This window comes from Ascaphus truei, chromosome 5 (genome assembly GCF_040206685.1).
Source record: "Ascaphus truei isolate aAscTru1 chromosome 5, aAscTru1.hap1, whole genome shotgun sequence".
In the NCBI taxonomy this organism is placed as follows: Eukaryota; Metazoa; Chordata; class Amphibia; order Anura; family Ascaphidae; genus Ascaphus; species Ascaphus truei.
Window position 1 is genome coordinate 219,725,088 of NC_134487.1, and position 25,533 is coordinate 219,750,620.

Sequence of the window (25,533 nt, forward strand, 5' to 3'; positions counted from 1 at the left end):
GAAGCCATGTGTGAAAAACTAAGTACACCTTATGATTCAATAGCTTGTAGAACCACCTTTAGCAGCAATAACTTGAAGTAATTGTTTTCTGTATGACTTTATCAGTCTCTCACATCGTTGTGGAGGAATTTTGTCCCACTCTTCTTTACAACGTGGCTTCAGTTCATTGAGGTTTGTGGGCATTTGTTTATGCACAGCTCTCTTAAGGTCCAGCCACAGCATTTCAATCGGGTCGAGGTCTGGACTTTGACTGGGCCATTGCAACACCTTGATTCTTTTCTTTTTCAGACATTCTGTTGTAGATTTGCTGGTGTGCTTGTGATCATTGTCCTGTTGCATGACCCAGTTTCAGCCAAGCTTTAACTGTCGGACAGATGGCCTCACATTTGACTCTAGAATACTTTGGTATACAGAGGAGTTCATGGTCGACTCAATGACTGCAAGGTTCCCAGGTCCTGTGGCAGCAAAACAAGCCCAAATAATCACCCCTCTAACACCGTGCTCGACAGTTGGTATAAGGTGTTTGTGCTGATATGCCGTGTTTGATTTTCGCCAAACGTGGCACTGTGCATTATGGCCAAACATCTCTACTTTGGTCTCGTCTGTCCAAAGGACATTGTTCCAGAAGTCTTGTGGTTTGTTCAGATGCAACTTTGCAAACCTAAGCCATGCTGCCATGTTCTTTTAGAGAGAAGAGGCTTTCTCCTGGCAACCCTTCCAAAACAACATACTTGTTCAGTCTTTTTCTAATTGTACTGTCATGAACTTGAACATTTAACATGCTAACTGAGGCCTGTAGAGTCTGAGATGTAACTCTTGGGTTTTCTGCAATTTCTCTGAGCATTGCACAGTCTGACCTTGGGGTGAATTTGCTGGGATGTACACTCCTGGGAAGATTGGTAACTGTCTTGAATTTTTTCCATTTTTTAATAATCTTTCTCAATGTAGAATGATTGACTTTAAATTGTTTGGAAATGGCCTTATAACCCTTCCCAGATTGATGGGCAGCAACAATTGCTTCTCTAAGATCATTGTCTTTCCTCCTTGGTATTGTGTTAACACACACCTGAATGCTCCAGACCAGCAAACTGCTAAAACTTCGGATTTTATAGAGGTGGTCACACTTGCTGATGATCAATTAATCAAGGGCATTTGATTAGCAGCACCTGTCTGCTACTTAGCATCTTAATTCCTATGGAAGCAGTAAGGGTGTACTTAGTTTTTCACACATGGCTTCTCCATGTTGGCTTTATTTTTGTTAAATAAATCATGACACGGTGTAATATGTCATGTGTTGTTCATCTGAGGTTGTATTTACCTAATTTTTAGACCTGCTAAGGAACAGATGATTGTTATTATGTCCTGATATGTAAAACCATAGAATTCAAAGAGGGTGTACTATCTTTTTCACACAACTGTAGGTTCTGTTTGTTCGTGAACTGACATCAGAAAGCATTTTAATGTAGTGATCAGACAATGACCTTACTGTACGTTACCATCCGAGATTAACATACAAGTATCTTATATTTATAATTCTATTTAGTTTCATAATCAATGATAGTGTATTTATTCAAATAGTTATCAACATCGGTATAGTGGAATATCGCTTATTGATAGCATTGTATAAACTGATATAAGCTATCCAAAGATGTATTAATTTAAACCTCATCTTCCAACCCTCAAGTCTAAAGCCCATACCAGCTCATCAATTCTGTTGTTGTATTATAGCATCCAATATGGACCCCTGAAATCCCAGAACTTTAATCTTAATAAAAATATCATATCTTTAGATACAGACAAGAACAAGCAGAACAGACCAGAATTAGAATATCACAGAAGGGACATATTTTTCACAAAAATATTATACTCCTCCCCAAATTCCCCCCCTCCACACCCTCCTCCCCCCAGTACCCTAGGCACTGAGTTCTCTAGGACATGGATCCACCGGATTTATCATCTCAACATCAACATTTAGTCCTCTAGAGAAGGGGTGCGGAAACTGGGAGGCGCTGGCGGTTGCAGAGGCCCCGCACTCTTACCCCAGACATTTAAATTAAATGCCAGGGGACCGCGCAAGGCCTGTACAACATCAACTTACCGGGATTCAGCCGGCTTCTGGACAAGTCGTCATGACAACGCGGCGTCAAATGACGTGATGTGTCATCATGGCAACGCGCATCAAATTACGCTGCGGGATCACGTCACGTGACCCTTGGCATCATTTGAGGCCGGGTCACTCGAGAGGGCAGGGGGGGGCGCAAGCGCAGGGACCGGGACACAGGGGGGCGCAGCCAAAAAAACTTTGTGCACCCTTGCTCTAGGGGCCAGGGTCTCTAATCTGTAAACCCCAAAAAGATCTTTTTTGTCAGTTCTTTAGCTCTATCCCTTCTGTTCCAATGGAATAACACAAGTTTAATACTGGTCACTTTTCTAGAGACATTATTATTATTAAACATTATTGCTGTCCTTGTTACATTGTTTAGTATAGGATCTATTGTGCCATTATGCATTTGTGTTAGCAACCAATGGTGCAGAGATCGCTACACTGTAGTATAGAATTTACTGTGTTAATACAGAAGGTATCTGGGCCACTGATAGGGGGGTGGGGAGGGGGGAAGCTGGGGAAACTGTCCCGGGCCTTGCGGCTGCAGGTGCACCCAGAAATCTGTCCCCAAATCTGCATCCAGCTGCTCGGCCTTTGTTGGCTGCTGGACCCCAGATCTCGCCAGCTGTGGCCCGGGCTTCACTGCATGTCCCCCACACTGTGCTGGTCGGCGTGGGAAGTTGAGCCAGCACAGAAGTCGGGCCCAACTTCCACCAGTGGAAGTGGTGCGGCACCTTAGGCCTCCCCCTAAGGTAAGGTAAAATAAGCGTGGGTGTAAGTGTGTGTATTGGAGGGGGGGGGGCTAAGGGGTGAGGGTTATTGAGTGTGTATTGGGGAGTGGAGTTATTGAGTATGTAATGGGGAGGGGGTGTTAGAGTGTGTATTCTGGGAAAGTTTTTTTATTATGTATTGGGAAGGAGGGTTTACTGAGTGTGTATTGGAGGAGGAGTTATTGAGTGTGTTTTGGAAGAGGAGGAATTTTAGTGTGTGTATTGGGGGGTTACTCGGTGTGTATTGGGGAGGTGAGCTATGGAGTATGTATTGGGTTATTGAATGTGTATTGGGGGAGGGTTTATTGAGTATGAGGGTAAGGTGGTATTGAGTGTAAGGGAGGCTTATTGAGTGTGAGGAGGGGGAGAGAAATAGAGGGGAATGAGAGAGCGAGGTGGTGTGGAGAAGTTGGGAGTGTAAGAGAAAGAGGGGGGTTTTGCAAGGCCACCAACTAGGGAATGGCAGGCAAACTTTAGCCCAGGGGCAAGTCCAACAAACTGGTCCAAGAATCAGGCAGCCTACACAACATATACACTAATGCGCACACCAGATACACACTATACACAAGTTCTGCACACCAGATACACGCAGCATGCAGAGATGTGCACACCAGATACACGCAGCATGCAGAGATGTGCACACCCGATACACGCACCATTCAGGACACAGATGTGCACACCAGATAGATGCACCATACATACATACAGTATATACACAGCCTGGCTGCAGTATTTTGATTCCCCTTCTTTCTATGCAGTGGAAGGAATGCATGAGACAGTATAATATTGATATAGTAGGACCTCTGAAATGGGTTTACCGTGACATGGTAGTAGGCTTAAACTATTTAGGCCAAAGAATTTAACTAAATTACACATTTATGAAGAAAGAATACAGATAAAATACATATTAATGTATTTAAATATTTGTCATATAGGATGTAGCATTGGGGGCTCTGTCTCTTGTTGTATATATTTTGGTCACAAACTCAACAGCACTCCAAATTACACAAATCATGTCTAAAAGAAACGCAACAGCACCGGTCCCGCACATGGTAAATTGGGCCCAGTGGTGGAGAGGCCCACTGCATCAGAACTGGGACTCTGCAGCAATCAGAGGCCCAGCAACCGGCAACCTCTTGCCGGGCCCAACTTCCAGCACCAGTTGGGCCCCCCGTACCCAGGACAGTTGTCACAGCTCTCCGCCTCTGTTGGCGTCCGTGAATCTCTCCACACATTATTTTGGTAATTTATAAAAACAGAAGATAAACTCACACAGCAGATTAATCCAGGGAAACAATTTCAAGTTTTCAGTACAATGACATTTGTATTATACCATTTTCGCTTGTGTCTCTGAGAGCTGCTGCAAAAGATACAACGTCAATGCAGAGGTATGCTCAAAAACAGAAAAATATTATGTACATTGAAAACATTTACAAATTTCACAAGGGGAATACCCTTTGATAAATTTAAGTTAGACTTGCATGGAAAGAAAGTAGTGCCTGCCTGGAAACCCTCAAATATCACATTTGTATAAGGCTACCACATCCATTGTCCAGACATAGCAGTGTATAGGACTATATAACCAAATGTCCATACCTTCCCTCAACCACATGATAGGAACAGGTAAACTGGAGTGACCACAAGTGAACTTACTCACATAATTAAAAGTCCAAGCACTAGTCCTGTCGGTCCGTGGGTATTCTGTGTGCAGTACCGCTCAATATAGAAGCAGAAGACTGAGTAGGAAATGTTGAGCACTACAAAATCAGAAATCATGAAAAAAAAAAAGATAGAGAAGTACACTCACCATAAAAAATGTATAGCCTAATTGGTCATCTAAAAATCAGAGGTTACAGCTTACCTATGCGTTTCATCATGCCGTAGCACTTTATCACTTTGATAAAGTGCTACGGCGTAAAACGCGTTGGTGTAACCTCAGTTTTTAAGATGACCAATTAAAGCTATACATTTTGTATGGGAGTGCACTTATCTGTATCTTTTTTTTCATGATTTCCGATTTCGTAGTGCACCGCATTTCCTACTCAGTCTTCTGCAAAGGATACAAGACAAGTACGTTGTCATTTAATCTGCACATTGAGTGGGTCACGTGATCACTACGGTGCAACCAGACGATCCTGGAGAGGAGCCACAATGGCTGCATCGCTCTGTTGCCATGGATATCCTTGCAGGAAAAGTATTTATGAGCAGAGAGAGACACAGGCACACTGTCTTAGCCAAGAAAATTTAATGTGCCAAAAATAGACCAATGTTTTGTCAGTGTCACGCTGTCTTTGTCAAGGTGAGGACCAAAGTATTTAAATAGCCCAAGCCCAAGTCATTATTTACAATTGTATTTTTTAAAGATTTCTTCTTGACCTTTTTGTGAGAATTCGCCATCCTGGCGGTCGCAGACCGTCTCCTCACCTCAACAAGCCTTCCGTGACGGTCACTCAGGATGTGCAGTCTCGTGGTCCCAGTACGTGCGCGTGGACCTTGCGCGGCCTGATCCCCCATCCACGGATTCGGACCCCGACTCCCGCTCTGACGCACAACGGGTGCGTTCAGCCAGCCTCCCTGCTGTTGCGTGGTACAAGCCTCGCCTCCGCTCTGGTGATGGACAGGACCGGCGTGGGAGTAACGCGCTCTCTCGGCTCCGCCCCCTGACCTCCGTGACACGTGCAGATCAACGCGTGATTGATCCCGCCCCTTCTTGCCCTAAGGTCACTCAGAATCGGTGTGGGAGTGACGCACACTCCAAGCTCCGCCCCCAGACCTCCGTGACACACGCAGGACGGCGAACGTGCAGTTCCGCCCCCATCCCCGATTAGGCTGCATCATAGGGAACACCTGTGTGCACCAGCAGCCTATCAGTGCTTACTTCCTGGATCTGCCCTTGCTGGCTATTGGAGGCTCCGCCTTTATATACCTTCAGTCCGCTCTCATTCTTTGCTGAGCATAGTCTAGTGTGACGCCGTGCCTTGCTGCATTCTAGCTCGACCTTGCCTTGCCTATTAACCTCTTGTTGCCTGACCCTGCTTGTCTCTTGCATTCCGCACCTCTCCTCTCCTGATCCGGCTTCGAACGACCATTCTCCTATCTCCAGTCCTGACCTTGGCTAAGTACTCCAACGATCCGATATTCTCCTATCCTGAACCTGGCTACGTACCCCGACAATCCGCAACTCTCCGCTCCTGAACCTGGCAAGTACTTTGACTATTCTCCCATCTGTAATCCTGACCTGGCTTGAACGACTACCCTACATCCTAGGTGCGCCCGCGTGGCTGTGGGTCGGCGGTAAACAATTCCCTACCTCAAAACCGTGGTCGCACTTCGTTTGTGGTGAGCTACGCGTTACAGTATGCTCATCCTTACAAACGTCGACCCCGCTGAGGTAGGAAGAGTCATGCGCACACACGCCAACTACCTGACTACCTTAGAGAAAAAAATTGTTGGTAGCGAGCAAACCTCCCTTCAGGAGGATTTTCGCACCCTCTCTCGTGCGTTACAAGAACCTCACTCTCCCCTTGTGCCTGCTGTTCCTGATATTCCCACTACTCCAGTTTTGCCCTTCTCTCAGGAACCTCAGTTACCTACCCCCAATCGCTATGAGGGCGACCCTCATGAATGTCGGGGTTTTTTGAATCAATGCTTTATACAGTTTGAAATTAATCCTTTACGCTTTACTGCACCCCGCGCCAAGGTGGCATACATTTTCTCTCTCCTTGCAGATGATGCTCTTGACTGGGCCTCTCCCACCTGGGAGCGAAGATCCAACCTCACACAGGATATCAGAGCATTTGCACGGGAATTCCGGAAAGTGTTTGAGGTATGTGCCTCCTCTGCACTTTTTCATGTCTCCCAACGCAGTCGTTCAGTCGCCAAATACGCTCTTGAGTTTAGAACTATAGTTGCCGAGACCGACTAGAACGATGTAGCCCTGGCCGCTGCCTTTTGGCAAGGTTTATCGGAAACCTTGAAGGATGAGTTGGCAGCCTACGGTCGCCCCACCGATTTGGTGGAGCTCATTGCCGTTTGTATAAAGGTGGATCGTCGCCTCCTGGAGAGACATTCAGAGAAGGTTCACCACCGGATACGTCCGAACCTATGCAATTAGGGGGTACTAGCCTTTCCAAATCGGAGAAATTACGATGCAAAAACACTGGCCTATATCTTTACTGCGGTGTTGCTGGACATTTTGCCTATTTTTGTCCCCAAAAGTCGGGAAACGCAAAGTTCCCATGAGTCACGAAGGGAGTCTCATTGGGAACGCTTTTTCTCTCCCCTATTTCTACTGACAACCCGTCTCGCATTCTTGTCCCCATTACACTCTATGGGGAGGGCTTTCAAGTATCTACGCTTGCTTTCATCGATTCAGGTGCCGGAGGAAACTTCATAAATCAAGCTTTCTCAGAACGCCATCTGGTTCAGACCAGGCACAGAAAGAAGCCCATCGCTCTTGAAGCCATTGACGGAAGACTTCTGCAGCCGGCGTTCATCTTCTTGGAGACAGAGGTGATTCAACTCAAGGTGCAGGACACACACCTGGAAAAGATCCAAATCAATGTCATCCACACTCCTTCCATCAGCGTTATCCTCAGGCTACCCTCGCTACAGATTCACAACCCTCGGGTAGATTGGCTCAACAAGGAACCCATCCAATGGAGCCCCTTTTGCCATAAGAACTGCATTCTGGAAGCAAGTAGCATCGGGGGTACCAACGTGTCCCAGGAGAAAAGAAGGTACAATTGCCAGATGAGTACGCTGAGTTTCGGGACGTCTTCGATAAGGTCAGATCGGAGATTCTTCCCCCTCAGCGCCCGTACGATTGTCCCATCGATCTGCTTCCAGACACTACACCCCCCCCCAAAGGGACTTCCTATCCATTGTCTATGCCGAAGACCAAGGCAATGAAGGAGTATATTGCGGAGAACTTACAGAAGGGGTTTATTCGTACATCTACCTCTACTGTGGGCGCAGGGTTTTTCTTTGTGAAGAAGTAGTATGGGACCTTACACCCTTGCATAGACTACCGGTCCCTTTACAAAATCACCGTCAAAACCCGCTACCCCTTGCCCATTATTTCTGAACTGTTTGATCAATTACAAGGAGCTAGTATCTTTTCTAAGTTGGATTTACGAGGTGCCTATAATCTTGTCAGGATCCGTCAGGGTGATGAATGGAAGATGGCTTTCAACAGCAAAGATGGACATTATGAGTACTTGGTCATGCCTCTTGGTCTGTGCAATGCCCCAGCCGTGTTTCAGGATTTCTTAAATGAAGTTTTCAGAGATCTCTTCAACTCTCTTGTAATCATTTATCTTGATGACATTTTAATTTTCTCTAAATCCAGACAGGAACACATCTCTCGTGTGAAACAGGTGCCCCTTCGCTTACGCCAGAACAAACTTTTTGCTAAACTGGAGAAATTTTATTTTCATCAAATATCCACCATTTTTCTAGGCTACAGCATTTCTGATACCGGCCTCACCATGGATCCCGCCAAGGTCAAAGCTGTCCTAGATTGGCCACAACCTACCACCCTGAAGGCAGTACAATGTACCGAAACATTTTTTTAAAGTACACGATGCTAATCCAACAGGGTTGAAATATAGGGCCATTGAATGTGTTCAACATTGGAGGGGGGGGGGGATATAGACAGAAGATTGATCCAAAGAGAGAGTTTCTGGATCTTCAAATTAAAGACCCTCGAACCGCATGGCTTAAATATTGATATAGATATATAGATATTGCTGCTTTTTTATGAATTTTTAATGGATTTTTTAATTGTTGTCCCTCTTTTTTTTATGTATTGGATTTTTTATGTATTGGATTCCTAATGATTGAAATTAGTTTAAATAATATTTGATGGTTGTAGAAGCTTGATTAAGGTAGAATTTTTTTGGTGTATGGTGTCTTCTGTGTCTTTGCTCCCCCCCCCCTGGTTTTTCCAGTATGGGAGTCTCCCCCCCCCCTTTTTATGTTTGTTATTATTCTGTGCTTTTTAACTAATATTGTTTTTCTTGTTCTTTTAGGCTTAATGATTATATTAGGAGTTTTCTTATATATTTTTATATATTTTTTATGTGTTATTAAAGCTAAAAATTAGTTGTGTATTTCGATATTGTATTGTGATTGTATTAATGTGTTTAGAGCAGGACTGTTCATGAGAGATGTCCACGGATTGGTTAGCTATGGATATTTAAGACTGACAGCCAATACCAGGTGATCTTACTCTCCTGACGAAGCTGTGTGTGAAACGCGGAAGTTACCACGTGTTGAGAGAAGATACCCTGTCACATTGGCTGTTGCAGTTTCTGAGGCCGGGAGCTGTCACGTGGAGCTCTAGGCTGGAGGGGATTTCACCCGGAAGTCCTGTGCACGCGCTGATCGGAGGATTCGCCTAACATAGCGTACCCTACGGTCCTGTGACGCTGCACCTGGTTTCACTCCCTCTGCCAGAACGCTGCCTGTCCGACTTATGCCCGATTACAGGGCTTTCCTGTGAGTTTTTATTGTCTACCGCTGCTGAGGTCTCTGTATTGTGAATACATTATTATCCTGCACTTTTCCTCGTATTGAGTGGTTTTTGCCATTTGTGCCTTTCTGGTCACCACTTGTTCTGGCTGCTGTGAAGATACTTATACTTACTTGTTTATTTATCTGCCACTGTAGTGACTGGTTTTTAATTATACTGCTGCAATTTATCTGCTACTCCAATTTATCTGCTACTCTAGATCAATATTTGAGTTAGTTACAGGTCTTGTAGATCTGTTTTTCCAACAGGGTTGCACTATCATTGTGTGTTTTGTATTTTCATGTATCCACTGGTGAATTGTGCTCCCTGACTTTCCACATCCACAACGTACCTCAAGGATCACCAAGGAAGATCCGGTGAAGGTTAAGCTGCAGTGTATCACCGTTTGTATTGAGTTTTTTATTTTTATTTTTATTTACAGTGCGTTATTACTATTGTTTTTTAAACCCAGACATCTGTGGAAGCGCCTGGTGAATTTCTGTCTCCAAGGGTATACATAACAGAGGAATTATATAGTGTTAGCTCTGTATCCCAGTCCAGAGTATGACTCTCCGTCCAGAGTAGCTGTAGCCCCCTTGCTGTGTAGGGCACTGCAAGAAATGTGCCGTCCTCCTGTTTGATTGAGTTTTATGGAGCTCCCGAGTGCCTGAGCTGTTTTGAGATGAATCATCATTTCCGATCCGTCCGGGAACGCTCCGCTAGCTGCTCTGGTATTGTGGATCCACGAGCAGATATCGGCGTCTTCCCGTGGTTCCTAGCAGAGATCCGTCTGGCTCACCTTCACTGCCACTCTGCGTCAGTCCAATCAGCAGAGGGACATGAGCAGGAAAAGGATTAGTTTGAGACAGCCAGGTCCAGCAAAAGCACCATCAACTCACCAGGTAAGTGAAAAAATTAAAATATTTTATTGAACCACATTAAAAAACAGGACAGGAAAAACCTCCCACACATTTTGGGTTATACAGGCCTTTCTCAAGGAGTATGGTTAGGGCTAGGCAGTAAACACATTAATATAGCCCCTCCTGTGTACTCAAATGCACCTGACGGGATTAGGTGCTTAAAATTGATTATGCTATCACCTACTGCAGTACACCATGTGAGTCACACTGAGCATGTGATGTATTATCCATTCAACTTCAATGAAATGTAAATGTCAAAGCAAATCATTCATCCAAAAATGATCAACAATACATCTATTGACAGAGATTTATATATTAGGTGAAGAGCTCTGAAGAAATAAACAACCACCTATGAAGCATAGTGATTGTTTCTACTGTTTAAATCAACTAAAAAATTATATAAGGTAGACAAACCAAATTATATATTGATAGATGTATTACAGTAAAATAATCATGAGTGAATTGAGATAAACATGATCTTAGGATTCACATAGCGACTACCGCAAGTGATTTACATATCAAAGGCATCTTAACTCGTGACAAACTAGATGGAATGGACAAGAGAAAGAAAGGGGCAAAGGCTGAGAATTTATAACAAGAGACAGAAACAAATTGATCAATTGAAAACAAAAATTATATCCTAATTTATAGCAGATAGTCCAAATAGAACCTCTTTGTTGGGGGACACATTAGGTTCGCCAGAGTGACACGTCTGTAGTTGTCCAACCTCAGTAGATCATGAAATGCAATAAAGAAATAATAAATCCTAAAAGAATCTATATTGAGAAGAGCATTGATTATATCATGAATAGTACATAAAAAGATCAACACACTCTTATATGTCAAAACTGGTCCCCAACAGATCTATAATGAACATCAACATGTAAGAATTTCATATCTTATTACCAGAGATATTGTACTCTGAAATGTAAATTTAAGAGAAACCACAAATGAAACAGTAATCCCAAGAACCAAACAAAATCAAATGGTAGCAGGGCAAATCATTGGATCTCAAAGAAAATACTTCAAATCCCATTCGGTATTTAGTCCTTTGGGAATTAGAGTATCCAAGGAGAAAATCCACTGTGCCTCCCTTCTATATAGGGCATTCATTCTACAGCTGCGGCCGACTTTATCCTAGTGCGGCCGTAGCGGCGCAACGGCGCAACTCTGATAACTGCGGGCAGATGCAGTATGGTTTTTTTTTCCGGAATATGTTGCAGTATTTTAGCGCTCGTAATATTAGCATTTTATTAGCGCTGTCTGCAATACTGCAATACCGTCTAAAAACCTCAGGGGGGCGTTCGCGAGCTGTTGTCTTCAAAGTCTAATACTTTAGCAGTTCAACCTACAGTACGTCAGTACACAGTCTGTGTGTGCACGCGCAGTAATTGTAAATTTGCATATTTATACATGCATGTGCAGTGCAGTATGTCTCATTTGAACATTGTTGAAACGCATAGGCGTGTACTGTAACAGTATCACATTTCGGCATATACAGCGCTCTCCCCTCACTCGCCCCGCACACACACAGGCTAATTTACCGCACTGCAGTATTTCAACTTCTTATCTTATCTACAGTACAGTACACCTCTCCCACACCATTCCTTTGAATGTGTGTCTTTCTGGTTTCAATCACATTCCTGCTTGCTAACTGATGATTACTGCGCATATGTTTATAACTTCACCACTGCTTGCTTGCGAAATTCAAGAGTGAGTGACCAAAAAAAAAAAAATCCCCTCATTTTTTATTTTTATTTTCTCCACAAGTCTGCCTAAACCATCTTGATATTACAATATTCAATATGTGCTGTAGCTTTTGACTGCGACACTGTGCATTTGACTGCACATGGTTGATTTGTGTGCTTTTTCTGTATTTGGGGGTGTGGGGATCAAATTATTATGATGACCTGTCTGTTGAAAATATGTCATGTCTTTGAACTACAGTACAGCTAATCCTACATGCAGCTGTACCCTGTACCCCCCTCCCCCACGCACACACACACAAGGCTCGCTCAAGGATTTGAACCTCTTATCGACACCTCTCCAGAACCATTCCGTTTCTAAAGCTTGTCATTGTGCTTTTAATCGTCCCTAGCCGAGCATCACCTCTCTGAGCCTGCGTGTAATCCTCAAAACCATTAATTAATTTTCCTATTGTTGGCTTTGAGTCACCTGTCTGTAATCCTCTTTGGGAAGGGAGCTAGCTGATGATTACTGCGCATGACTCACCCATCCACCCCCCCAACCTTTTGAGGCTTTGTTTACGGTAACGCTTGTGATAATCCCTTCTCGAATTTGATATGTAAATCTGATTTGCACAGCACTGTGAAATTGAGAGTTAAAAAAAACCATAATCTGATTCATGTTTTTGAAGCAGTCAGTTACCACTTTTTGTCATTCTTTCTTTTCTTTGGTGTAGGAGGGGGGGGGGGTGTCAATGATTATGATTATCATGCAAGTAAAGAAATATTTATTTTATTTTATCAGGAACAAAAAATACAAATAATCATGAATAATACAAAATGCAGTCTTTATTCAGTTCTTCTGTCAGTTGAAAATTGAGGGCCGGTGGATAATCACGAATAATGCACATTGATAATAATATTAATTAATAATATATAATTATATATATATATATATATATATATATATATACATTTTTCCGTCTTTATCTTCTTCCTCATTCTGTGTACAGTACAGTAGTTCATTGAGAGAGGAGAGGTTTTGTGTAAATCATGACTGCAGTTTAGATACACTTAACTGTACAAACAGTTCACAAGCTTTACACATGATACCCCCCTCTCCCCCAGTCAATCCTTTTTTTTCTGAAAAGACAAGAAAACAAAAAATTAATGGAGTTATGTGCATACTGTATTATGGCATGGTGTACTGTATAGTACTGTCAAACTAGTCTATACTGGAACTACTGTATACTGTGACTACTGTTAAATACTTTGTAACCAGATGGCTAGTGTTGCTCTCTCAGGAAAGAAAAAATCTGTGCCGTACTTACCTGTATCATACAGTACTGTACTTGGTGTGCCAGTACTTACCATACTACAGTACAGTACTATACCATACTACCTTCCTGATGCTTGCCCATTACGCGCCTGGCGATCTGTCATTGGAGGGGGAAAAAAAGGACAATTAGTTAAAGAGATACAGTACATAGTAAAAAGAGTAGGAAAAAATGAGACACGGTTACCGCACTTACTCCGCTGGCGTCTTCACCCAGTTGATACCGCGCTCAAGAATATGCGCGGTGTGCTTCGGATCGTTGTCCTGGTAGAAACGGTGACCATCTGGGAACTGACGTGTGATGTATTCCACAATCTCAGGCACAATTTACTCTTGGAAAAAAGCTTTATTCATGATTCCTATAACAACAAAAGAAAAGTGCTCAAAAAACTGCACACTAGTACAGTACAGTGCATAAGGCAAAAGCGTGTGACTTATTTTACCTTCAAAGATGACGATGCATCCTGGTCCACACCTAGAGATGGCACCCCACACATGCATCTTCACTGGGTGTTTTGGGCGCGGCTTCATAGATATGCGACCTTTTTTGTGGAATGCAAAGGTGGCAAATCTCTCCAGCGATACAGTAGACAGTGAAGATGCAATCCTGGAAAGTTTCTCCACTGTCGATCCATGCCTGGGCCTGGACCACTCTCTTGATCTTGTTAACGTCCCTTATCATAGGGTACGCTCTGTAATGACAAGGAATAATTTTATAAGTACAGTACAGTTTCTTAAACAATACTTTAACCTCCTGTACTGTCCAGTACTAACCTCACACGTCCATATTTCCATCCAATTCTGCGTCTCATCTTCTTTATGCTGGTCTCGGATACAGTGAGATTGTGATATTGCTGCAGAGTGTATTTGACCCTTAAGGCACTCTTCTCATCATTCTCTTCACTTATTTTGTCGACCAGAAGAGTTGTCTCCCTACAGTGTACAGAAAAACAACAATCCGGTAAGTTACAGTGCAGTAAGCCACAAGTACAGCACATCCTTTACAGTAAAAATAGTATAAAATTAGATAGATCTATACTATATAGTTCTATTAATATGCAGCAAATATAAACAATAATAGATATACTGTATTATATACTGTAGTTATATAAATATACCTAAATAACTATAAAATTAGATAGATCTATACTATATAGTTCTATTAATATGCAGCAATATAAACAATAATAGATATACTGTATTATATACTGTAGTTATATAAATATACCGAAATAACTATAAAATTAGATAGATCTATACTATATAGTTCTATTAATATGCAGCAATATAAACAATAATAGATATACAGTATAATATAGTTATATAAAAATACTTACGCGTTAGTTACCGTTGGTGTCCTCGTGCATTGTTTGTTTTTTTCCGTGTGCATGATAGCACACGGTGGTTGATGGCACAATGAGGCCAGAAGCAGCTAACCAGCGTTGGATATCTGCAATTCGTTGTCCGCTCGTGTACATCTCCTTAATTTTCATGCTGAGATCCTTTGAAATCTTTTTAACAGGCATTGCTGCGAGTAGAAAGAAATACAAGCACAAGAATGTATATTCGATGTTTAGTCGATGTGTATTCAATGTGCAGTGAATCCACAAAATGGATGGTGTATTTATACGTTAATGACTCACATTAGAGTACGCCCACTTTTAACACCTGTACCTCGTCGCCATGCATAAAAGGTTACACACTTTGCATAGCCCACCACTCGATGATCTGTATCTGAACTTGCCCTTGTCCAGATACTGCATTGTGCCATCTGCTTCCATGGATCAACCCCGATTCTACGGATGCAGGAAGCCACTTCCTCGATTACGCTTCAACGTCTCTGCCGCTGCTCTCCCGGAAATCTACAGCCCATCTTCTCCACTGCTCTTCAACGACGCTGCCGCTGGTGTCCCTGAAATCCACGGGTCACTTTCTCCATTACGCTTAGACGACTCTGCCGCTTCTCTCCAGGGAACCCCCATCTCATCCTCCGTAGCACCCATCCACCCAGATGTCCACAGCACGCCATGCACAAGAACCAGCTCGTTAGACTGCATGCTGAATGGGTTAAGTGTGGATATACCCGGGAACTCTACTATGCTGGTAAAGATAGATCTGCTTTTAGAGACCATGCTAAATAGGGATCAACGGATGCAGAAGATGGATCGACGGATGGAGAAGATAGAGACTGACTAGCGGGGATACATTATTTGCTCGGTGTTCATGCCCCTGTATCCCCGATGCCGGAGCAGGAGGGTGGCATGGATGTGATGAATGGGACCTTCGACTACCTTCCAACACCAAGCACACCCCCTCCACCAGAAGAATTTGTGTACATGTATGCCGTTGAGGAGGAGGATAACATGACAACCCCGTCAAGACCACGCCAGGAGACAACACGGCGACCAAGACAGGAGGAAAGCTTCCTCCCAGACAACCTACCCTCGCCCACTGCCACAAGCACACCCGCTCCCAGAAGCAAACCCGCTCCCAGAACCCAACCTACATACGCTTGCATCCATACGGTCCCCGACATCATCCTGCGCGAGCTGCCACCGGCACTCAGGGAGAAATATAGGGTCATGAGTGCTGGTTTACCCCAGAAGTATGGCATGTTAATTTTTAAGCACCACGTGTCCTACTTGGTGTACTGCGGTTGGGCCACAAATGTCAACTATGAAGGAAATCGCGAAAAAAGGGCGCTTCCTGAAAATTTAAGAAGGACTATTGTGGAGGAATTGCGGCGCTATTTTTCAATTTCAGATCCTTTAATGAAAATCGTTCGAGACTCCATTAATGGCATTTTGCGTCATACAAGGCATCGGCCCTGGAAGGACAATCTGGTGGGGATCGAATTTGCGTGACTGTTCAACTGTTGTTTATTTTTTGACTTGTTGCTTGTTTTAACTTGAATTAATAAAGAAATGTTTTTACTTACACAAGAACTGCACAATTCCAGTCCTCGAGGGCCACAAACAGGCCCGGTTTTCAGGATAAAACCGGGCCTGTTTGCGGCCCTCGAGGACTGGAGTTGTGCAGGCCTGACTGACTGTTCTGTACACCATCCTACTGTAAATGTTTTGACTTGCTGTACTTTAATAAAGGAGATGTTGCGTGTTTTAACTTGTATTAATAAAGAAATGTTTTAACTTACTGTACACAAGACCTGCACAATTCCAGTCCTCGAGGGCCGCAAACAGGCCCGGTTTTCAAGGTTATCCTTAAAACCGGGCCTGTTTGCAGCCCTCAAGGACTAGAGTTGTGCAGGCCTGACTGACTGTACTGTACACCATCCTACTGTAAATGTTTTGACTTTCTGTACATAAATGTTTTCACTAGCAGTAAACCATACACCTGTTAATGTTTTGAATTGCTGTACACTTTAAATGTTTTTACATTGTATTTGTAAATAAATGTTTTTGTACTTACTCCACCAATAAAAGAAAATGTTGATTTGTTTTAAATTGTTCCATTGTCTCCTTCATCCTAGTTTAAAATCTCCTCCCACCATTACACATCTATACATTTTAGAACATAAAACATGACAAATGCCAGATGGTATAGTTTATTTGTAGTTTTGCCTTGCAAAGCATTTTGCCAGATTGTTATTTTGTGGTTTAGCCTGAATTTTTTTTAAGCGTATGCTCAATGGCATTTGTCATCAATTCTGTAAATGAGACTTTAGTTCTGATATAATGCCCAGAATGAAACACGAAAATTGATAGATTTACTTATAACAAGAAAGTTTGAGCAGCTTTAGGCTTTCAGCATAAAATACTCATTTCAAATGCTTTTCATACTAGGAAAACGTTTAGTATAGTTCTCGCTGAAGTATATACACAGTATTTGCATATAGTATATCTTTGTTTTTGCCCAGTAATTTAGACACAGCTCAGGAACAGATGAGACAGGAAAGCAGTTGATGAATTATGAGTACGAAAAATGTACATGGGATGTCTGTTATAAAACAAAAGTAATTATGTATCGCAAGTATATCTGTTCGTTTTCCTACAGAAAACTCAGTTTTCAGCCCTTCCAACACTTAGGCCTCGGACATGGTCAAAAAGACCGTGCTGAGACGCGCTGAGGCGAAACATTATCCCTATCAGCGCGGCTTTAGACGGCGCTTCCGCAGTCGTGCGGAAATGCAGGAGACAGGCAAGTTTAAATTTTACTGCCCATGCAAGCGCAGGGCCGGTCACGTGACTGCCAGAAGCCAATGGCAGTCCGTGATGTCGGCGCCGTAACGTGGCGCCCTAGCCCCCCTCCCAGCCCGCCTCCATGCCTGCCTCCTACCCTGCACACAAGCACGCTCGCTGACGATCATGCAGGGACAAGAAAAATCTCCTGCGTGAGCAGGTGAGCATGAGCGTCAGCGCTGCCCAGCGCCGCTCCCTGCACCATGTCCCAGGCCATAGATTCTGTTCCAGTTCTTTTTTACCTGCTATCTTTTTCAGATCAGCTGACATGTTGTGCATGCTCTGAATCATCCTTTTAAATTCCAACTGCTGAACATCTGCATTGTTTTTAAACATCTGCAATAAACACATTAACAAAGCAATTACAAAAGTTACACGGCTTGTCAACTAAAAAAACGGGGCAAGAGACACTAGTTTAATCAAAGGAAACAAATACTGATTGCAATTGAATGTTGTGGTTTGATAAATTTGGACAATAGAAAGAGAAACACCAGATGGAGCAAAGGCGCTACCATCTGGATAAGTCCCTAAGAAATGCACTCTGTGTCTGTGGGGAGGTGGTACCTAACTAAGCAGCCAATGTGCAGAAGGAAGCAAAGTACTGGTCCAATGTGTAATGGAAAATTATTAACTTAAAATCCCTTTAATGGTATACATTAAAATAAACTTGGAACCAGATAGTAAATTACAGTAGAAGTTAGTTAAGAAATTGTAGTACGCTGTGCGGTAGTCCACTTAGTGGCTAGGGTATACAGCGTGATAAGCAGCACAACCAATAGTTGTGCATATTCACCTGTCCTGGTATGGACAGAAAATCAACAATTACAGGTAGGTAACTAATCGTACAACACGACAAACTGGGATGAAACGGAAACACAAGTCAGACATGCCCAATCAGTCATACAAAAAAGACACTAGATGGCGCTCTAACACTATATTAACCTCTACACAGTGCAAGTGAACATATAGTGACAAATAAATCAAAAATGACGTGCCGTGCAAAAAGGTGGTAAATAAAACACTCAAACCCTTGGAGGACTGTTTCAAGGTCCAAACAGAAGCATAAAAGGAAAAACCAGGGGAGAGAAATTACCTAGAAAAAAATATATAAAACTACCATAGTGCAGTTATGTTAAAACAAAACACAGTAGTATCAACGCTCTTAAATTAGCAAAAGAGACATACTAGACAATGTCAGTAAATGTCCAACAGAAAATATCCAGATAGCAAAAATAGAGCGCCATCTAGTGTATTTTTTGTATAGCTTTTGATTGTTTCTACTAGTTAGGCAGCACCACTTGTTTAGTATGGAAGATATAGAAATTGATGGCAACTCTTCCAATGTTTTCTCGAGAAGGCACACAAGAGTTGTGGACTTTAAAAGCATCCTCAAATTAAATTTGGATTCTGACCCGATTATGGAGGAGTCCAATACTTTGGAAGCTGAATTTGAGAAACTGGAAAAGTTGTTTATCAAAGACATTAAGAAATTTTGGGATTACACTTTTTTGGAACAATACATTCTAAGTGGTAGAATCCCAAGAGGTCTGAGACTTAGGAAAAATCCATCTATAGATCTTGAAGATTAGATATTTCTTGACAAATGGTATAACTTGTTGGAAAAATGTTCACATGATTTAATGGGTTTAATCATTGAACAACAGAAAAACCATGTGTTGCAAATTGATATCGACGTAAATGAGATTGAGGCAAGGATTGGTAGATTAAACCAAACCACCCTTTTCAAAGAGAAAGACACTAATTTGCAAAATAAATTAGACAAAATTAGAAAAGAGACCATCACTAAAAAAGTTAAAAAATTCCTCAGAGATGAGGAGGATTATAAAGATGGGCCTCCAAGAAAGATTGAGCCAGTTGAAAAAGAAAAAGAGAATGAGAAAAAAACTCTAGAGAAAAAATCCCCCCAAAAAACTCTTCCTAAGAGAGAGAAACCAAAAGAAAGGAAGAAATTTAGTAAAAAACATACACCCACAAAGTATAGAAAGAGTCCAGAACGGGATAATTGGAGGAATAAACAATACAAATCTCCACGCCAGCAGAAAAAACCTGCTAAGGTGCAGATTAGTCTTGATAAAACTCCAAAAATGATAATTAGTATAGACTTTGATTCAGAAGTGGAAATAGTCACTAACAATAGAAAAGAACAAAGGGAAATTCAAAGGATAAATTGTTTATAAAGGGTGGTACCAAGAATGGGAACAAAAAGGATTTTTTAGGGGACGGGGGTCCACTTCTTTTCAGGGAGCAAATCAATATGCTCTTCTGACAAAAAGGGACCCCTCATCAGAGAGAAAAAGAGTAAGGAACGACGAAAACGGGGAAGAGGAGGAAAAAAAGAAATACCTCAAAAAAAGCAAGAGATGTCCTGCAGACAAAACTTCAAACAAAGAAATAGCGAACATCAATCTGGCCAAAACAAATTTAAAACACCACACTATAAGACAGCAGGAGACGGGGGAGATTTTAACACAAACAATAAAGAAATTGGACATTGCTAAGCCCCCCAAATATACAGAACAAGGGAGCAGAAAATAAAGTGAGTAAAAGAAGCTGCTGAGGCCCGTGCGTGACAGGGAGACTCTGTGGAGCTGAGAGGTTCAGCGCGGCCCCCGACAAAACCGCCCAGCCCCCCCCCCCCCTCTCCGCTTCCCCGCAAAAGATTATCACAGCAGACAGATCCCGGAGCAGCTTACCAGCCGGTGGGAGACTCACCAGCACCAGTGGCGATCTCGAGTGCTCGGGAGGGAGCCGAGGGGGAAGGCGGAGTGGCCATCTTGACTCGGCTGCGGAGGCTCACGCAGGGAGAAGCGCGGCTTCCCCGAGGGGGTGAGTGATGCGGCGGGGTCCCGGAGGGGAGAGGAGGAAGCCCCACAGAGGTGAGCAGAGCCGTGGGCCAGGGGAGACGAGGCCGAGAGTACCCCTCCAGTCCCGATTGAGCCTCGGCGTGGAGGAGCAGCGCCACCTAAGATGGCCGCCGGGCTCACACGCAGGGAATAATACATAGTGGCACAACAGACGGGGAGGCTCCCCAGAGACGACCGGACAGCTGACCGCAGGGAGAGTGGGGAAGCCTGGCCAAGTGATACCTGAACCCCCCCCCCCCCCCCCTGGCGGGGAATAGTGCTGCCTGGCTCCCTGCGTTTCAGCCTGCGTGTCGGCTACATCCAAGATGGCCGCTGCAGGTCTGATTTAAAGACACAGCCCCCCACAGGAAAATAAATAATTAAATAAACAGAAAATAAAAAAAACAAAGCCAGAGAAGATGGACGTGTGAGAGCTGAGCTCCGCCGGCCCGCGCGCATAGACCGCTATACAAACACCCTTCACCCCACCCCCCGACCCCAAAAACATAACTCCTAGCAGAATAAACACCCCGCAATGGCTGCGAAGCAAAAAGCGCCGCCCGGCCAGGGCTCATTAAACTTTTTTTCGCCATCTCAGCGGAGCTCGGAGCCTACCCAGAGAAACCAAGATGGCGCCGGGCCAACGAACACACGAGGCCCTAAGCAGCAGGCCGCGGCCCGAGAACAAAGGGAGCGAGCACAAAGCCCAGAGACTATCCCAACAAGGGAATTCATGCAAGACTTGATGAAGGGCATGCTAGACAAACTGCACACTTCTATACAACAAGACCTGAAGGCTGCCGTAACAGAACTGAGGCACGAAATAGCAGGCCTCGCTGAACGGACGACAACACTAGAAACTAAAATGGCGGAATCTCTCCAGACACAAACAGATGCACACAATGAAATCTTCCGGCTTGGAATGGAGATTAGATATCTGAAAGATAACCTCGAGGACCAGGAAAACCGTGAGAGACGACAGAACTTGCGGATCCGCTGAATTCCAGAGGCGATCCAGTCAGATCAACTACAGCCATACCTCTTGGGGCTCTTCTCCTCGCTGTGCGCAGACCTGGACAAAAAGGACTTTGAGATGGATAGGGCCCATCGCGCCCTCGGGCCAAGGTCAGACGACCCAAATAAGACCAGGGACACCATAGTCCGGCTACACCACTACACCACCAAAGAGAAGCTTATGACAGCCTGCAGGAAAAAAGACCCGCTCACTTACCAAGATGACCATCTGCAAATCTATAATGATTTAGCCAAGCAAACTATCAACAAGCGGATGGACTTAAAACCCCTGACCACCCTCCTCAGAGACAATGGGATCAAGTACAAATGGGGGTTCCCATTTAAACTAATAATCATCAGAAATGGGAAGACACATGTCATTAGACACCCGACTGAGATGTCCAGACTGGCGAAAGCAGTGGGCCTGTCTCCCCCCCCCCCATCGTGGAATGCTGATCACCTGACTCCTACGAACAGGAGAATGAGGGTCCCTCAGTGAGGAACTCAGAGCGCCTCGCAGGTCGAAAACAAAGAAAATAAAGACATAAAAAACGAATCTTTCTGTTGTCTGTTCTCCCAGTTTCAGCGCTACAGTGTCACAAAACCGCCACACGAGGACTCAGCAAGATACCTGCCCATAAACCAGAGCGACTACTAGACAGCCAGCCACAACGAGGATCAAGCATAACAGAGGGAGACGCCGTACCTGCCTGCTGCAGAGAATAAAGAAGACCGCCTGCCAAGCCGGAGTGTCCACTGTGAAAGGCTGCTCATCCGCCCAAGAGGAGCCGGCCGCAAGGCCGACACAAGGCTGTCAGCCGGAGCCGTATTAAAGAGGCCTTCTATTTGGGAGGGGGGGGTTCACTGTTGCGGGAGGGGGGAGGGAAGAGAATCTTACAGGAGGAGCAAGGATCGATGGGGAACCCCATGGCCCCCTCTACCCCGTTGCCCTCGTCGCCCCCACTCCTCACCAACCCCCGAGAAACAGCAGCCGGCACCTCAGGGCAATAAGCCCTATGAGAGGCCGGCACACAGGTCCACACCAGGTAGGGCATCGCCCCCCCCCCGAAACTGTAAGTATGTTACCCTTACAAGTGTGGCATCTGCGTTCCTCACAACCTAATAGATGACACTAAGCTGTGCGTAAGGACTGAAGCGAGAGTGACACTAGCTATCCCCCATCCCTACAAGTTCAAAATTGCTAGGAGTTTATAGAAGCACACCCCCTACCCCATCCCTACCCATTTCCCTCCTGCCCCCACTCCCCCCACCCAGCCCCCTACATTTCCCTCTCCCCCCCAGTCTACCCGTAACCACCCCCCTCCCCCCCCCGCCCCCGTACTCCCCTATCCCCCCCCCTTACTAACCTAAACAGAAACACTGCAAGAATCGCTGAATCCAGAGCTTGCCTCCAACTCCTACCACTCCAACCAACAGACCGAGAACAGTGCTGAAACGAAGGCGCTAAGGAAGAACCAGCAGGTTCCAGTAACACCAGTTGCGGTCTGTGTCTTGCCGGATCGACACTGTATTATCACATGCACACCATATGTCAAAAGCTAGGCATCAGCTATGTCGACATAATTGTACGCACCGTTAGCCACCCACCCAAACAGCAGACCCCACCCCCCCACCCTCCCCTCCCCCCCCCTCCTTTCCCCCCCCCCTCCTTTCCCCCCCCCCTTGCCCCCCACATGCTCCCCCCCCAACCCGCCCCGAAATCCACCCAGGTTCCCCCCCGCGCATCCTCTGCTAACCCACGGATAGAAATAAAACATACAGCCTAACAGAGGGAAGGCGTGTGGCCATGACAACCGCCAGGAATCACGTGGTGATAAAAACAAAGCGTTATACCAAATGTATACCATGTACGTAAATCAATGTACCCACACTGAAATGATAAACGCATGTATTATCAGAAACATACCCAGGCAGGAGGCTCCCCCCCCTCCCCCCCTCCCTCCCTCCCACCTTCTCCGGGCCCCCCCCCTCCACCCGCCGGAAACACCCACCCCCATCCCCGCAGTGGCAGAGCCCAAACACCATGAAAGGGACAGTGCCTAAGAACCATCGCGATTCCACACGTAAAATTTCGATGTGACCCACTGTCCCCATATTGAAGACATAAGTATAAGCACTACTCGAAACCAACCCAGACAGGAGGCCCCCCCCCCACTCCACTCCCCTACTCTGACCTTCTTAACGCATGAGGATCAAGCTCCAGATCCTAGACACCTTGAACCGTGCAGTGTTAAAGGAATATTGCAGCGCCAAATGTATAATTAATATGTAAATCACCGTTCCTATGGTGCTGCAATAACCATATAAACTGACCAAAACTTAGGCACGCAGAATATCTCCCTCCCCCCCCCCAGCCGCCCCGTGGGAACATCCCCCCCCCTCCCCTTTCCCAATTTCAACAAATGTACTAATATATGTATGTATGTATGTATAAGCTTCACTGAGCTTCATACCCCAGCAAAAGATGGGGTAAAAGGGGTAAATGTGAAATGTGAAATATGGTTTGCATCTGACCAACTAAAGACCCGGACCTACCTCCCTCTTTCCCCTCCTACTTACTTTCCCCTCCCCTCCCTCCCCCCCCTTTCCCCCCCCCCAACCCTTCACCTCCTCAGCCCTCCTCCTCACCGCACTGCTCTTCCCTCTATAGCCCCTCCCCCACGCCCCCCCCCCTCCGCTCTCTACTCCGACACCCCGGCCAAAAATCCCTCCCCCTCTCCTCACCCATCACTCCCCCTCCCCCCCTCTCCCCCCCAACCCCCCCCTCACCCCCTTCCCCCCCCTCTCCCCCCCAACCCCCCCCTCACCCCCTTCCCCCCCCCACACCTTTACCTTGGTCCCCCCCCCCATCCTTCCCCCCCCCAACATAGCCACCCGTAACCAAGGGTCGAGGGGTCGAAGGGCAACATACGCAGCAGAGGGCCAGGACCTCCCTGTTGCACTCCAGCCTCGGGCTCCGGACCCACCCCAGAATGGGCAAATTTGTCTGAATGCCGGTCTCCAGGAGACATGGCAATATCACTTTAGGACCTGTACAAGGCCTAATCCTACTTCTCTTCCATCTGCTGACGCTGTCCCAGCAGACCTTCCCCCCCCTCCCCCCCCCCCTGCCCACCCCTCCCCTTGGCAGCTCAACAGCAAGCCGCAAAGGGCCAATAAAGAAGTTTCACCTTCAACCCACCAAGCCCATAGACGAAAATATGTCACACTCCAGGAAACAGGAGCAAGGTCTCAACTAGTGGAAAGATGAGACCCCGAGTCCACGACCCACGAAAATAAAATATTAGAATGGCAAATACAGCCCCGATTAAAGTGAGATCTTTAAACGTCAAAGGGTTGCAAAACAACAGGAAGCGGAGATTGGCCCTTCAGGACATGAAAAAATCAGGGGGGGACATCATATTCTTACAGGAGACACACTTCACATCTCAAGACCCCCCAAATTGATTCAAAAAAATGTTCCCAACAAGCTTTTTTGCTTCATTTAGTAGTAGAAAGAGGGGTGTGGCTATCCTAATCAGACAAGGCACCCCATTCAATCATATCAAAACGACAGTGGACCCAGAGGGTAGATTCCTTGTGGTATATGGCTCCTTAACGGCTCGACAATTGCCCTGATCAATGTATACGCCCCAAACGAGAACCAAACAGAATTTCTCCAAGCTGTTCTCGAGGGCGTAGACCCGGGATATCTATCATCGATGATAGTAGGGGGTGACCTAAATATGGTCTTAAACCCTACCGAGGATAGATCAACCACGATGGGTCCCCCCCGTACAACCTACTCCCAGATCAAGGGGAAAAGGTTCAGGGGAATTCTAAACGAATTTTCACTAGTGGACGTGTGGCGATCCCAACATCAAGGCCAGAGAGACTATACCTTTTTCTCAGCGCCTCACCAGACTTACTCTCGAATAGACTATTTCTTGACCACAAAAAACGTGATGGCGGCAGCCATTGAATCAGACATTGAATCTCAGCTCTAAAATACTGAGTCTGAAAAATCTCTCATTTCAAAGGGGCTGAAGTTTGCTCCAACTATGGGTCCCAGCTACTTTGGCCTTTTTTTTAGATGCACAGAGATTTTTGAGAAAATTGACTATTGA